Here is a 12,052-nt window from a genome sequence, read left to right as displayed (position 1 = left end):
CCGGGGAGGGCGACCGTCTGAGTAAAGCCACGGGCTCTCCTTGTATGTTCAGGCTCCGCTCCCTTGGTTTCCGCCCAGCCCTTGCTCATCCGCGCCCCACTCTCCCAAGAACACGCACGCATTTACGCCGGCCTGATGGTACTTGCCTGCCAGAGGTGCCGAGCACCTCAGCTGACTGCCACGAGGACCCTACGGACTTTGGGACAAGGAAAAGGTCCTCCTCGCCGGGACCGGTACCCCACCCCTGCCCAGCTACTTCTCGCTTGCATTCAGCCTCCTCTCGCGCTCCGGATTTCTCCCCCTCCCTTCGTGCTCTCCCACAACGTGCCCTCTGCACCCGCCCCACGGACACGGGGGCACCCTCCGGCCCCGGCCTGCCTTGCCCGCGGCGCGCAGCAGGGCGAGCGCGGTGCCGGCGGCGGCTGCCTCTCCCCGCGCTCCTCCCGCCCTCCCTCCCATGCAGCGTTATTGACCACGCACGCTGTCGCCTGCCGCGGGCCCGCGGCCACCGAGGAAGGCGGGCCGAGGGCCGGCTCCTCCGGCCGCGGCAGCGCTGGCGCGTCCCCCCGCTGCCCGGGCAGGGGGACGAGGAGGGCACACGAGGGGAGAGCGCGGTCCCGCCCCCGGCGAGGGAGGCTGCTCCGCACGCACAAGCCGGCCCCGCGCCGCCGCCGGCTCGCACGGGAGCGGCGCGGAGCTGCCCGGGCGCAGCTCCTCGGGCAGGGCCCGGGGGCTCCGGCAGAGGGAACCGGGCCGCGGGCCCCGGGCCGCCCCAGCCCAGCGCGGAGAGCGGCGGGCTCCATCCCCCGCGGCGGCGGCGGGGCGCGGCGGCGCCACCTGGCGGGCGCGGGCGGCGCAGCGGCGGCGCGGGCAGCGGGCGCGGGCGGCGGCCCGGCGGGCGGAGCCCCGGCGGGGAGGGAAGCCCCAGCGGCAGCCAGGCAGGGCGCGGCGGGCACGGCCCGGCCCTTCCCTGGGCACCGGGCGGCCCCGCGCTCCTCCTGCAGCAGGGCAGAGCGGGGCTGCTCCCATCGCAGCCCGACTTTCCCCTCCCTAGAGCCGATGCCGAGGTGCAGCGCCAGAGCTGGGACGAGACACGCGAAAAAACCCACTGCCTTGTTGTATGTACCCTATTTTCTCTCTCAGATGGCGCAACGGAGACGCAGCTACCTCCGGGGCTACGCACGACAGAATAGCAGCACGTGCACAGCAGAAGGGGCTGTTTTAATTAAGACGAAAAGGAGAAGCGGTGGCTCCGGTGAAAAATGCCAAACGAAGCTTTAACGTCCAGGTGCAGAAGTGAGGAAACGGATTGCCGCAGCACGCAATACACCCTCGTCCCTGCGCTATAATACCAAGAGCTAAATGAACGGCATCCCTGCCAGCAGCCGTGGCTTACAGCCGGCACCCGAACTGTTAAATCACGCCTCCCTGCACAGACAGCCCTTCTTGCGTATCTGTGTAACAGGTACCTTAACGCACTTTACAGCTGCCCTTTATACGGCGTGGCCACCGAGAGCCACACATCAAAATCCTCTCCCAGGTGGAAGGCAAGGCGAGGGGTTGCGGGAGAGCTGCGTGCCTGGCAGCAAAGGCTGGCAGAGCCAGAACGCCCAACAGAGGGGTTGGCCCGGCCACAGGTTACGAGGTCAGCCGGATGCCAAGGTGCTTGGCCAGGACAAAAACGGAGGCAGGGACCGGGTTTAGATGGGCTGAGATAGAGGGAGGCTGCCAAAGCCCTGTTGGCTCTCCAGCAGTGCGACTAGAGAGGGCGAGGAAGAGCGGAGGCCGGAGCGGTGAGGCCGAAGCAGCCTAGCTGCTAGCCCCGCTACACGTGGGACTTAGTAAGAGAAGGAGAACCCTCCTAAGAGGTGGCTTGGGGAACCTCTCCCCTCAGCCACTGCCCCTTCCTCCTTCAAAGCAACCCCTGGCCCAATTTAAGCAAACACGCTGTACTTGAAAAAACCAAGGCGCAGTTACTTAAGGAACAAAGAAGACAATAAATGACAATTCGCTAAGAGGTAGCATCGCAACCGCTTGCAACTTTCTGCGCGTGCTCTTGATCTAGCAGGCGAATGCATGATTTGCAAAAGCAAAGCAAAAGGCAGCAAGAAGGCGATAGTTGCAAGAGCCTGGAGCAGCATCTCCTCCCCTGCTGTCTCTCAACCATACACAGCCTCGACACCAGCTTGGTCTTTGCAGAAACAGGCAGGAAAAATCCCTCAGCTACAATGAAGAGCACAGTGTGTACCACCCTGGTGCTGGCTTCCCAGGCCACCAGAGACAACAGCGGACTCAAAGCAGGAGAGACCCTTGGGGTGAGCGGACAGACTCGCGGACAGCAGGCGTCCAGGACTCCCTTTCATAGCTGCGCGACGCAGAAAAGATCAAACTAAAGACCACGTAAGCAGAGTGACTTCATCCCGTCCCTAATGGTCTTGCCATATTTCCCCAATTCCTCCCTCTAACCGCTGCCTTCATCCCAGGTATCGGAAGCCTTACGAGCTTCCCCATCCTCTGACAGCCACAGCTCTGTGTCCAAGCTGGAAAGGGGAAAAGAGACAGGGGGAAAGGGAACAAGGAGTTTTTCTGGAAGCCAATGAAATGCAACTGTGAACATAGTTCCCATGGTAACAGCAGGATCCAGGGGAAGGAAAGGGAATGTAAATCGGATTATCAAGGGGATGAACAGGGAGGGACGAACGAACCGGTTGCATCCGCCAGCCCAGCCAGGCCGCTCAAACACCATCTGCGCTGCGTGCCCGAGTACCGAGTCCCCTCCTCACCTTAACGCCTGCCCAGAGAGCGAGCTCCCTGTGCAGCAGCTCTCTCTGCTCTGGAGTCGCCCAGCAAGGCGAGGTCCCCGCAGCACAGCAGGGCTCACGGAGGTCACCGAGGGAGTCCTACCGCCACCACTCCCAGCCCAGAAACTTTCTCCTGAGTGGAGCAGTCTCCCTATAACTGATGCAATATATTACTTTTACTGCCTGACATCTTACCCATAAATGAGGAGGAGGCTCAAAAATGCCCTGAACATTAACAAAAAAAAAAAAAAAAATCATAGAGAAGTAACTCACGAGACCCAAGATTTATGCTCCTCCAGCCACAGGGGAGAGAGAGTACTCCTCTGTGGCATTCTAGCAAGGACTTGCGCTTTGCGGAACGAATACAGTGAAATCAAGGCGGCTTTCAATAAAGCCAGGAGAAGCACACCAATTCGCATCAGATGGATTTAAACCAGCACACCCAACAGCAGCAGAGCCTGTTCCAGCAGGCTTCCCAGGCTCGGGAAACATCTTCCCAGCCTGAGAAAGGACTACATCATCTCGGCTGCTCTCTAGATCTGGCTCTCCCTGCACTGCTTAGGCTGCACCCTCTCTCTGCCGGTGCTTCCCAGCCTGGAAAGGGTTAAGTCTCAAAAGCACCTCCTGGGGTTTTGCTGCTTCTTTTCTGCTCTGTTTTATTTCCTCAAAGACAGAGATCAGCCGCCCGGATCTGGCTTGACCTCACAGCAGAGCCCACAGCCGCCCTCTCTGCAGCACAGATTGCCTGCGTGCGTGGGGGGGGGGGCACGGGAGGGACACACAGATTTGCTGCGCTGGAGCCCTTTTAGAGACAGGCATGAATATTTCATGACAGGGAGACGATGCTTCGCTTCGGCAGCATCATGCAGATGCGGATTTGCGCTGTGCTGTCAGGGACACAAAAGGACAGACCCCGGGTCAGCGCTCCCCGGCTCCCAGGGAGCCCACCGAGAAGAGAAGCCCCCCAAGGGCAAAGGGACCTCCTCTGCCCACGTTTGCTCTGCAGGGCCAGCAGTATGAGGAGCCACAGGTGGTGCCAGCAGCTCCTGCGCGAACCTGCCATCCTCTACCTGGCAGCAAAACCCCAGCAGAGAAAGCTGCCCGTTGGCCTGCTCTGGGGAGGGGTAGAGGGGCAGCCCTGTCAGTCCCCAGGACATCCCCAGTACCGTAACGCCCTGTTAGAACGCTGCACCGGCCCCAAAACACGAGAAGTAACCAGATGGTCGTTCCAAACCCGAGCCCAGGTTTCAAGAAAGGCGCAATATCCCACTGGAACCAAAGAAAACATCTCTAGGGGGGGCGGACTGCATTTGGCACAAACTGTATAGACGCCCTTTGATTCAGGCACTCAGTACAACTTCCTCCATTCAAAAGGAGAGCGAGGTTCAAGATCTCTGTTTTGACTCTTTGCAATATGTAGAGCAGGTCCTGTCTAAGAGCCTCTGCAAGTCCAGCATAAAAGGAGCACTTGTGTCTCCAGAGCGTGTGTAGAGGGCAGAAAGAAAACGGACTGAAGAGCACAAGGCTGGACTGCCTGCAGCAGGGCTAAGCCCATCTCTGAAACTCTCAAGCATGATCTAACAGCAAAATTATCGGGGTAGAGTACCAAACTGTATTCCTATGGGCAATCCTGTGTGGAAGGAACGACCGGCCATCCTGGTTCAAGCCCCCCAAAATCTTGCCATACAGCAGTGATACCAAGAGGAGGAAGGAGCAAGATTTCAGCAAGGGGAGCCTGTGGAGGACCACAGCTCTGGAAGTTAATTGAGACAAAGCTGCTACACTTTTCTTGGACGTGAATTTGAGTGGGAGGTGTGCGCTACTGCCAATACATTTTTCCTCATACACAGTTCTTCCACATGAGGTTGAACCGTTAAGCGTTGACAGTGCATCTGTTAAGATTGGCTCCAGAAACCAAATGTTCTTGAAAATAAAGAGAGAAACACGCTGTGCTTGCCCTTCATCTTCCCAGCCACCCAGCTCCCAGTACCACAGAGAAAAGCCACGTGGAGCAGCCCACGTGCGCACGGACGGCCCAAGAGCGGCCGTGTTTAAAGCGCTCCCCTGCGTGAAAGGTGCAGTAGGCTGAGGAACGAAGAGAAGTTCTCCAAGGATGGCAAGACTCGGCGCGAGGCTAGCACGACAACGTCCGGCTTGTTTCTGCTGACGATATAAGGCTTCAAGGAAAGGTCCCACGGAAGACCTGGGAGAAGGGCTCTTCCCAATATTTCAAATTCCTCTCCCGCTTTGTGTTTTCTTTTTACAACTGCATTTCTGTCCTACCTCCCAGGGCAGCTGCCTTGGGCTTAGAGCAAACAGCGAGCCTGCTTCTTTAGAAAGATCCTGCGCCCAGCAGATAGCACTGGGATCACCACGGACTACAAGCACTGGAAGAGGAAGATGATCTTCCTCCAAGGTCACAAAAATCTTTTCTTCAGAGGAAGGAAAAAAAAAAAAAAAAAAAGATAGAAAGGGCAATGCAGCCTCCTCACTTGACTCCCTTTAATTAGTAACCATCTGGTTTTGAGAAGAGCTGTCAACCAACGTAGAGCATTTGGCAAGCTTCCTCAGCTGCTGCTCTCCTAACTTCAGTTCTTCTTGGAAACGCTTTAAGCCCCGAGATGCCAAAAGGAAATGAAAAGAAAAGCAAAATAGAGAGCGCGCGAGTGAAGCAGAAGAGCAAGGATGCAGTATAACCTAGCGGACAGGGCGAGACATTCCCCAGTTCCACCTCCAGGTCGGGGAGCAAACTGCAAACGCTGCTGGCCATCTGATAGCCGGGAAGCCTCCCGCCCCGCCAGCCACGCGGGAGGAACCGCGATACCTCAAGCGCCATATTTCAAACAAGCCGTTACAAATCCCTCGACATTTTCCGGAAGTCGGGCTGCTCAATTCAGCGTCCTGGCCAAATTCCAACTTAGGCAGTGACTTTCTATCTTCCTAAATTCCTTCCCTCACTTTAATTTCTTCTTTGTCCCAACCACCGTGCGACAGCACTGCGTGCCTGCAGTTACGTGTGCTGCTCCAGCACAGCGTTCATCCACCAGGATAGACACGGACAGTCTTACAAAGCAAATTCATTGTGCTCCGTGGACAAGAGCTGCGACGCTCTTCCTTGAGTTTTGCCCTGGTTCTGCCTGATGCCACGCTCTGCTCAGATAAAGGGGTGCTGCTCTCCACTGGGAAGCCCGCGGGTGCAAAGGGAGCGTTTCACCTAGCTTTTGGACAGAGCGAGGAGGCACGCCAACCATTCTGCTCCACAAGCTCCCAGGCTGCCTTGCTCATGGAAGCTCAAGTCCTCAGGCACGCTCTGCCAGCACAAGCCCTTTTGCTCTTTCCAGGGAAGCAGCCGCACTGGTAGCAAAGCTGGGCGGCAGGAGGCGGGCTGCAGCATTTTTGTCAGTGCTGCCTGCCTCATTAACATTCAGCACATGGCTCAAGCAGCTTTTAGATTACTCCTTCCTGACTCTGGGACCTCGTGCGCGAGTCAGAGGCTTGCACATTTGCTTCCCCTGATCCCTGTGAGCCCCCGACACATGGCAAACTACGTTTTGAACAGTTCCCTTAATTTCTGCGCACAGACAACCACCTTCTCACTCTTGCGAAGAAGCGGAGTCATCCTCTACTCCCCCAAACAGCAGCACGCGCCCACGAACTACCACCCTCTTTTCTCACAGATGCGTTCAGATTTTGCAATACCCTCAGATTTTGCAATACCCTCTTGTAAGCAGGCGTATCAGACTCCCCTACGCTCTCGCCCCCTCTACCCATTTCCACCCCGGTTCCCATACAGTGCTTCAGCTTCCTGTCAAGCACATGTAGAAGCCAGCTCCCTTTTCCTTCTCCAGACCCATGGTAATGGGGTATAGGCACAGCTGAAGGAGTGGAGGATCCCCATGTTACATACGTTAATGTCCTGCTACAAACAGGGCAGATATCGTTTCCCAATGCGTTTCCGCAGATCTGTCCTATGCAGCAAAGGAGTCCGAGATCCAAACCTACGAGATCCTCCTGTTATACCTGCCCTGACATTCACCAGCCTGTCAGAGCAGCAGAGCTGTAACCTCGTCGACTCCTGACCCACGAGAAAAAGGCAAGCACTAAATTCCTTATATCAGAGCACCTGAAACCACCAGGGACCCGCACCTGATGAGCCTTCTTGCACATTCCCAGAGGGGCAGATGAGCAGCTTTCATCTGCCCTGATCTGCACAGAGCTATGAGATATTCTCACTTTCTGTCTCAGGAGCTGCACGAGACTTGGGCTCGGCTGGGATGCCCGCCATCGACGGGGCGGCGGGAGCTTGGGAACTCTCTCACATCCACTTTTAAGAGGATGAGCATGCTGGTCTGACCTTCTTGGGACTGCGAATCCCCACGCAGGGAACAGGGAGGCACCCAGGCAGGCGGCAGGCGAGAGAAACACACGTGGCTCATCAGGCCTGGACCGTCTCCCCGTGAGCCTCGACACGGCCAATTTACACCAGAGGACCAAAAGCGAAAGGCTATGGACACCGTCGCTCTTTTTGGTTTCCCAGCCTCGGCTGGGGAAAACAAAGCTTTTCCTTTACACTACACGCTCCGCTCCAAGCCACAGGAACCCTTGCGCAACACTTCCATCTTCCATGCTTCTCCTCCAAAGCCTTTCTTCCTTGTCTGTTAGCATTATGCGAAGTGCCCAACTGCCAATGCCAATGAAACTTCAGGCAGAAATCCATCTACTTCTCCCCTCCAGCTCCCAATTAACATGTGGACTTTAATTACATTTCCTGTTTTCGTGACAAAATATGTCTCTCTCCTCCACCTACCTCTCTCCGAGATCGTTACAAGAGGTCTAATAATAATTATCATCATCCGTCTACCCTGAGAGCGAGGTGGGGGGCACCTGCTCCATCTTCCCAAGCTACCCCATCCCGCCCAGCCCCCGGTCACTCATTCCTCGGAGAGCCGCATGCCCTGGTCCCGTTCCAAGGGAGAGGGGGAGAGGGGTGGAAGTGCTGCTAACAGGTTGGCACAACATATTGCCAGGGCTGAATGGTGCCTGCAGGCTTTGGCTGCAGCAAAAGACATTACAATTCAAGGATGGACACAGAAACAAAGACAAATCAGGGAGGTATTAGGGATTCTCTTCCTTTATCAAAGGTAAGGATGGGCCACCCTCCTGCTGAAGAAGCTCCGTCCTCACTACCGATACAAGGCGCAGCAAACGCTGCTAGGAAGCTTTGCAGTAACACTCAGCTGGTTCACAGACCGATGCAGTAAAAAAAATGGAATAAAAGCTTTCTAACAAACCTCCCCATCCTCACTGATCCAGCCACTAGAAAAGCAATCACCTTAGTAAATCACAAAGCATCCATTTCCCAGGAGAAAGTGAAAACTGAGAAATTCTTCCCTAACCAGCCAGATGGGAGCAGGCAAGAAGCTGATACAATTTACTCAAGCACGGGCCTTGGTGCAGGCAGGCTTTCACAAAGCTCAGGCGTTTGGCTAAAGGTAACTCAAACTGCTACCACTCTCCTCACAGGTCCGGGAACCTCACCCGGGTGCAATCTATCACGGCGGGGAGACCGAGTCCTGCACAATATCAACTGTGGATCTGCAAACTCGAAATCAGAATCAGCTCTCAGACCAATTATTTTATCTGAATGTTCAAAATTCACCAGTCAGCTGGTGGCTTTGTCCACTTACAGAGGTCCGGGAAATGAGATTTTCCTTAGTTGTTACTTTACACCTCAGACTTTCAGTGCTCCTCAAAGACTTAATCTTTAGCCCCCCTGGCAGCAAACAGAAAGGTAATACCGAACTGAATATCAAGCTGTGCAATGTTCGCTTTAGTCTGCAGACAGACCGAAGGCAGCGACCTGCCCACCTCTTCCATTGCCGAGTTCTGAAGAATTAGCAATACTTCACAGAGCAGACATGACATCAGGCTCTTGGGACAGAGACAATACCGTAAGGGCAGCATCGGGGCAATCGCAACACAAAGGAGATATACGAAGGACTAAAAGCATGGCCCAGACAGAGCCTGCGAGGCAAGGACTGCATGAGCCAAACGTATAGCCAAGCGCATCACGCATAACTTGGACGGCAAGAAGAGCTCGCAGCAGAGCTCCGTGCACGGGCAGCAAGCGTGCCGCGAGCACAGACACCATCTCTGCTGCTCGCAGAAGCCCAGATCCCTTCTCGTAGTCCAACGATGCAAGAAAACCAAGTAATTGCCCGAGCAAGAGAGTCTCGATAAGCACAGCAGAAGGGAGACGATGTCCCTTTAAATGTGACTAAAGTGTTGTCAATGGATCTGCCATGGTAGAGGAGTTAATCCCCCCCCAGCCCCTCTCAGCCACTGTGATGGGATAATTAGATGCAAGGGCTCAGGGCAGATGATGCTCCAGTTGCTTAGCAACTAATGGTTTCCATGGAAATGGCAAAGCACAGCCTTCGGAGCAGTAAGTGAGCAGTGCAGCAGGGCAGGGAAAGATGCCTTAAACTCCTGCACTGATCTGCTCCTCCAGAATCACTCGGAGGCCTTGAGGTATTAGGGGAGTGAGAAGGGGGTGCCTTAAAGATACAACATCCCTGTTTCAAGCAGCAGTAAAAAGAAAGGGGTGTTTTTTTTTTAGACTAAACATCCAGTGACGTGGTCCTCCTAATCTCGGTGGCCCTCCACTAGCAGGACAAGCGAGGCTGAATCACACAGAGCGGTCTTACGCAAAGGCTCATGCCCCGATACATGGGTCGTCTTGCTATAAGCAGTTGAATGCGATTCCAGCATTGGTTCTCGCAGCCAGAGGCCGAGAGGTGAACGCGCAAACACAAACACACGCTAATGTGTTTAGATTTTCAGTGCTGGCCCACAAGAAGCCATGTACAGGCATCCAGCCTGGCCCCGGACCAGCAGGGAAGAGGAGGTGTCCTCTCGATTGTGCAGCTCTGCAACACACACGAAAGCGAGGCTGGCTGTAAAACGTGAAGTCTCACCAGAATAACAGAGATCAGATTTATTAACCTTAGCCCAAGTCTGTCATCTGGCACTTCCTTCGACACGACCAATTCCTACTGCTTTATCACCGCTGCTCCCTGCACCGAGTCAGCATCCCACTGTTTCTGAGCATCGCAGCCATGACCTGCATCTCTCTTCTCACTAAATACCGCACGTGCTGGCAGTGCAGCTGCACTGCTGCAATCTTGTCATCTTGTGAGCCGAGCAGAGACAAGCTCTGTTTGTATTTTGATAAGAGAGCTCTGGGACACTTAGGTGGGGTTGTTGATTCAGGGGGGTCTTCACCCCCCTCACGTGATGCAGGGATGGCCTGCGTCGCTACCCGCTTGCAAATGACAGCCTTATGCGTTAAAGCTTTGCAAACATCTCAAGCCCTGACGGCACAGAAGGGGGTATGGAAACTCACATCACGAAGACAAACCCTGCTCTCCTACCCTCCCTTGCAGAGAGGGCAGCAGTCTGCGTGCCTTGGGCACTGACTGCAGCACGCGCGCTCGCCATGCTTCTTTTCCCCTTCCCACCTGGGAGGAGGCTGGCAGCACGTGCTCCGCTCCGCCGCGTGCCATCTCTTCCTGGCAGAAAGCATGGAAAACGGAGAATAGGGCAGACCCCTCCCTCCGGCAGGGGCCGAGCCGGGAGGTGGCACGTACTGCTGGTGAGGGGCAGCCCAGACCGGCCTCTGGGACCCCCGCACGTGTCGGTCAAAGCCACCAACTCTGAGATGCTCTGCGGCTCCTTCCTCCCCTCGCCGCACGCGTTACTTTGCCCTCCTTGCAAACCCGGGGGATACCGGCTGCGACATCCAGGAGGGATGAAGCATCCCATCGGCCAGCCTGCGCTGACGGTTAGTTTAGCCACGAGTGAGGTCTCTTCCCTGGAGCCCTGTCCTGATCCACCCAGCGCTTCAGGAAGGTACCGGAACAGACTCGCCAAAAAAGTTGCAGAGCGTTTCAGACTCTGTCCCCTACGGCTTTCAAAGGAGGAAATCAAAGGGAAGCGCCGCGCTTTGTTCCGCGGGGGAGCGGCACGAAAGGTGAGTGGCGGCGAGCCCGGCAGAACCGGTCGCTTCAATCGTCCGCCAGCTCACCTTTGAAGTGGTTTTAAAAATCAGGGAGGAGGGGCAGAGACCCGAGTTCAGCTCTTTTACTGCGACTTCACAGAATTTGAGGATGTGGGGGGTAAGAGGCCGCCTTTCCCCCACCAGAAAAATAGCATATCTGTTCAGAGAGAATAGAAAACGGCTTAGAAAAAAGGCCGCGATACTCATCAAGTACGTCTGTTGCGTCCTCATGTCCCGAGGCAGCTACGAACAGCTACGACGGCAGCAGCATCTACCTACAGTACCAACAGAGACATAGCCAGGCATCCGCAGGATTAACCGGGCACCCTGACACGGCCCCCGGTCCGGTGCCGATGGAGCAACCGACTCTCGCCCGCCCGCAGCCTCCTCTCTGCCCCACGTTCCCCTCTCCCCCTGCCCGCCTATACTTTCCCCACTGCCTCTCTTTAACAGAAACGACTGGTTTTAACCCCGGCCCACACAAATCCCGCAAGCGCTTTCTGCGTTATAGTCACAGCATCAGCCACTTGCTGCAGCACGGGGAATCGAAGCAATGCCAACACAGCGGGAGCAGCACTGTGTGAGGACAAGCCAGGTGCCTACCGTACACACTAGGAAGATGGGGAAAAGTACCAATTACTTAACTGGAAATTAATCTCTGTTCTACCACAGGGGGGAAGAAAAAAAAAAAAAAAAAAAAAAAGATGTGTGCATATAGATATAAAGAACACAGTTGATTGGCATGACCAGTATTCAGAAGCCCAGAGTCCCCCACGCCCACTGAGCTTGCCTCTGTACAAACACCATCAGCTGGGCAAAGCCAAGACAAGCAATGATACCCTCCTGTCACCACAGACAAGCGGATGTCACTCTGTACAAATTCAAAGCTTTCAGGGGCTGTGGAATACAAGAGCCATTCGAGCCAGGCTTGAATAAAACTCTTGAGTCGGAAGCCAAGTTACAGAGCTCCCCTATCTTTAGAATCATAGAATCGTTAAGGTTGGAAAAGACCCTTAAGATGATCGAGTCCAACCAACCGTTAAGGGAGTGGACATTGCTTCCACATCGTAATACCTGGGACAGATTAGGCAGGGGCCGTGTGTGAAAGATATGGTCGACTTTAGGGGAGAGGGTGAGCTTGGATCCAACATCTTTCAGAAACAGGAGCAAATCTAGTTTCTCTGGCGTCCCG

The 12,052-nt window shown here is 55.3% G+C and overlaps 1 protein-coding gene across 1 annotated transcript in view; it reads right to left on the bottom strand.

Moving 5' to 3' along the window:
• BCL9L (BCL9 like) overlaps positions 1–12,052 on the bottom strand; it is a 73,663-nt gene that overhangs the window by 56,868 nt on the left and 4,743 nt on the right. The window lies entirely within an intron of this gene.

The sequence above is a fragment of the Nipponia nippon genome, unplaced genomic scaffold (assembly GCF_047370975.1).
Source record: "Nipponia nippon isolate SJK-2023a ecotype South Korea unplaced genomic scaffold, ASM4737097v1 scaffold_43, whole genome shotgun sequence".
Taxonomy (NCBI): Eukaryota; Metazoa; Chordata; class Aves; order Pelecaniformes; family Threskiornithidae; genus Nipponia; species Nipponia nippon.
This window is presented reverse-complemented; position numbering and strand designations above follow the sequence as displayed.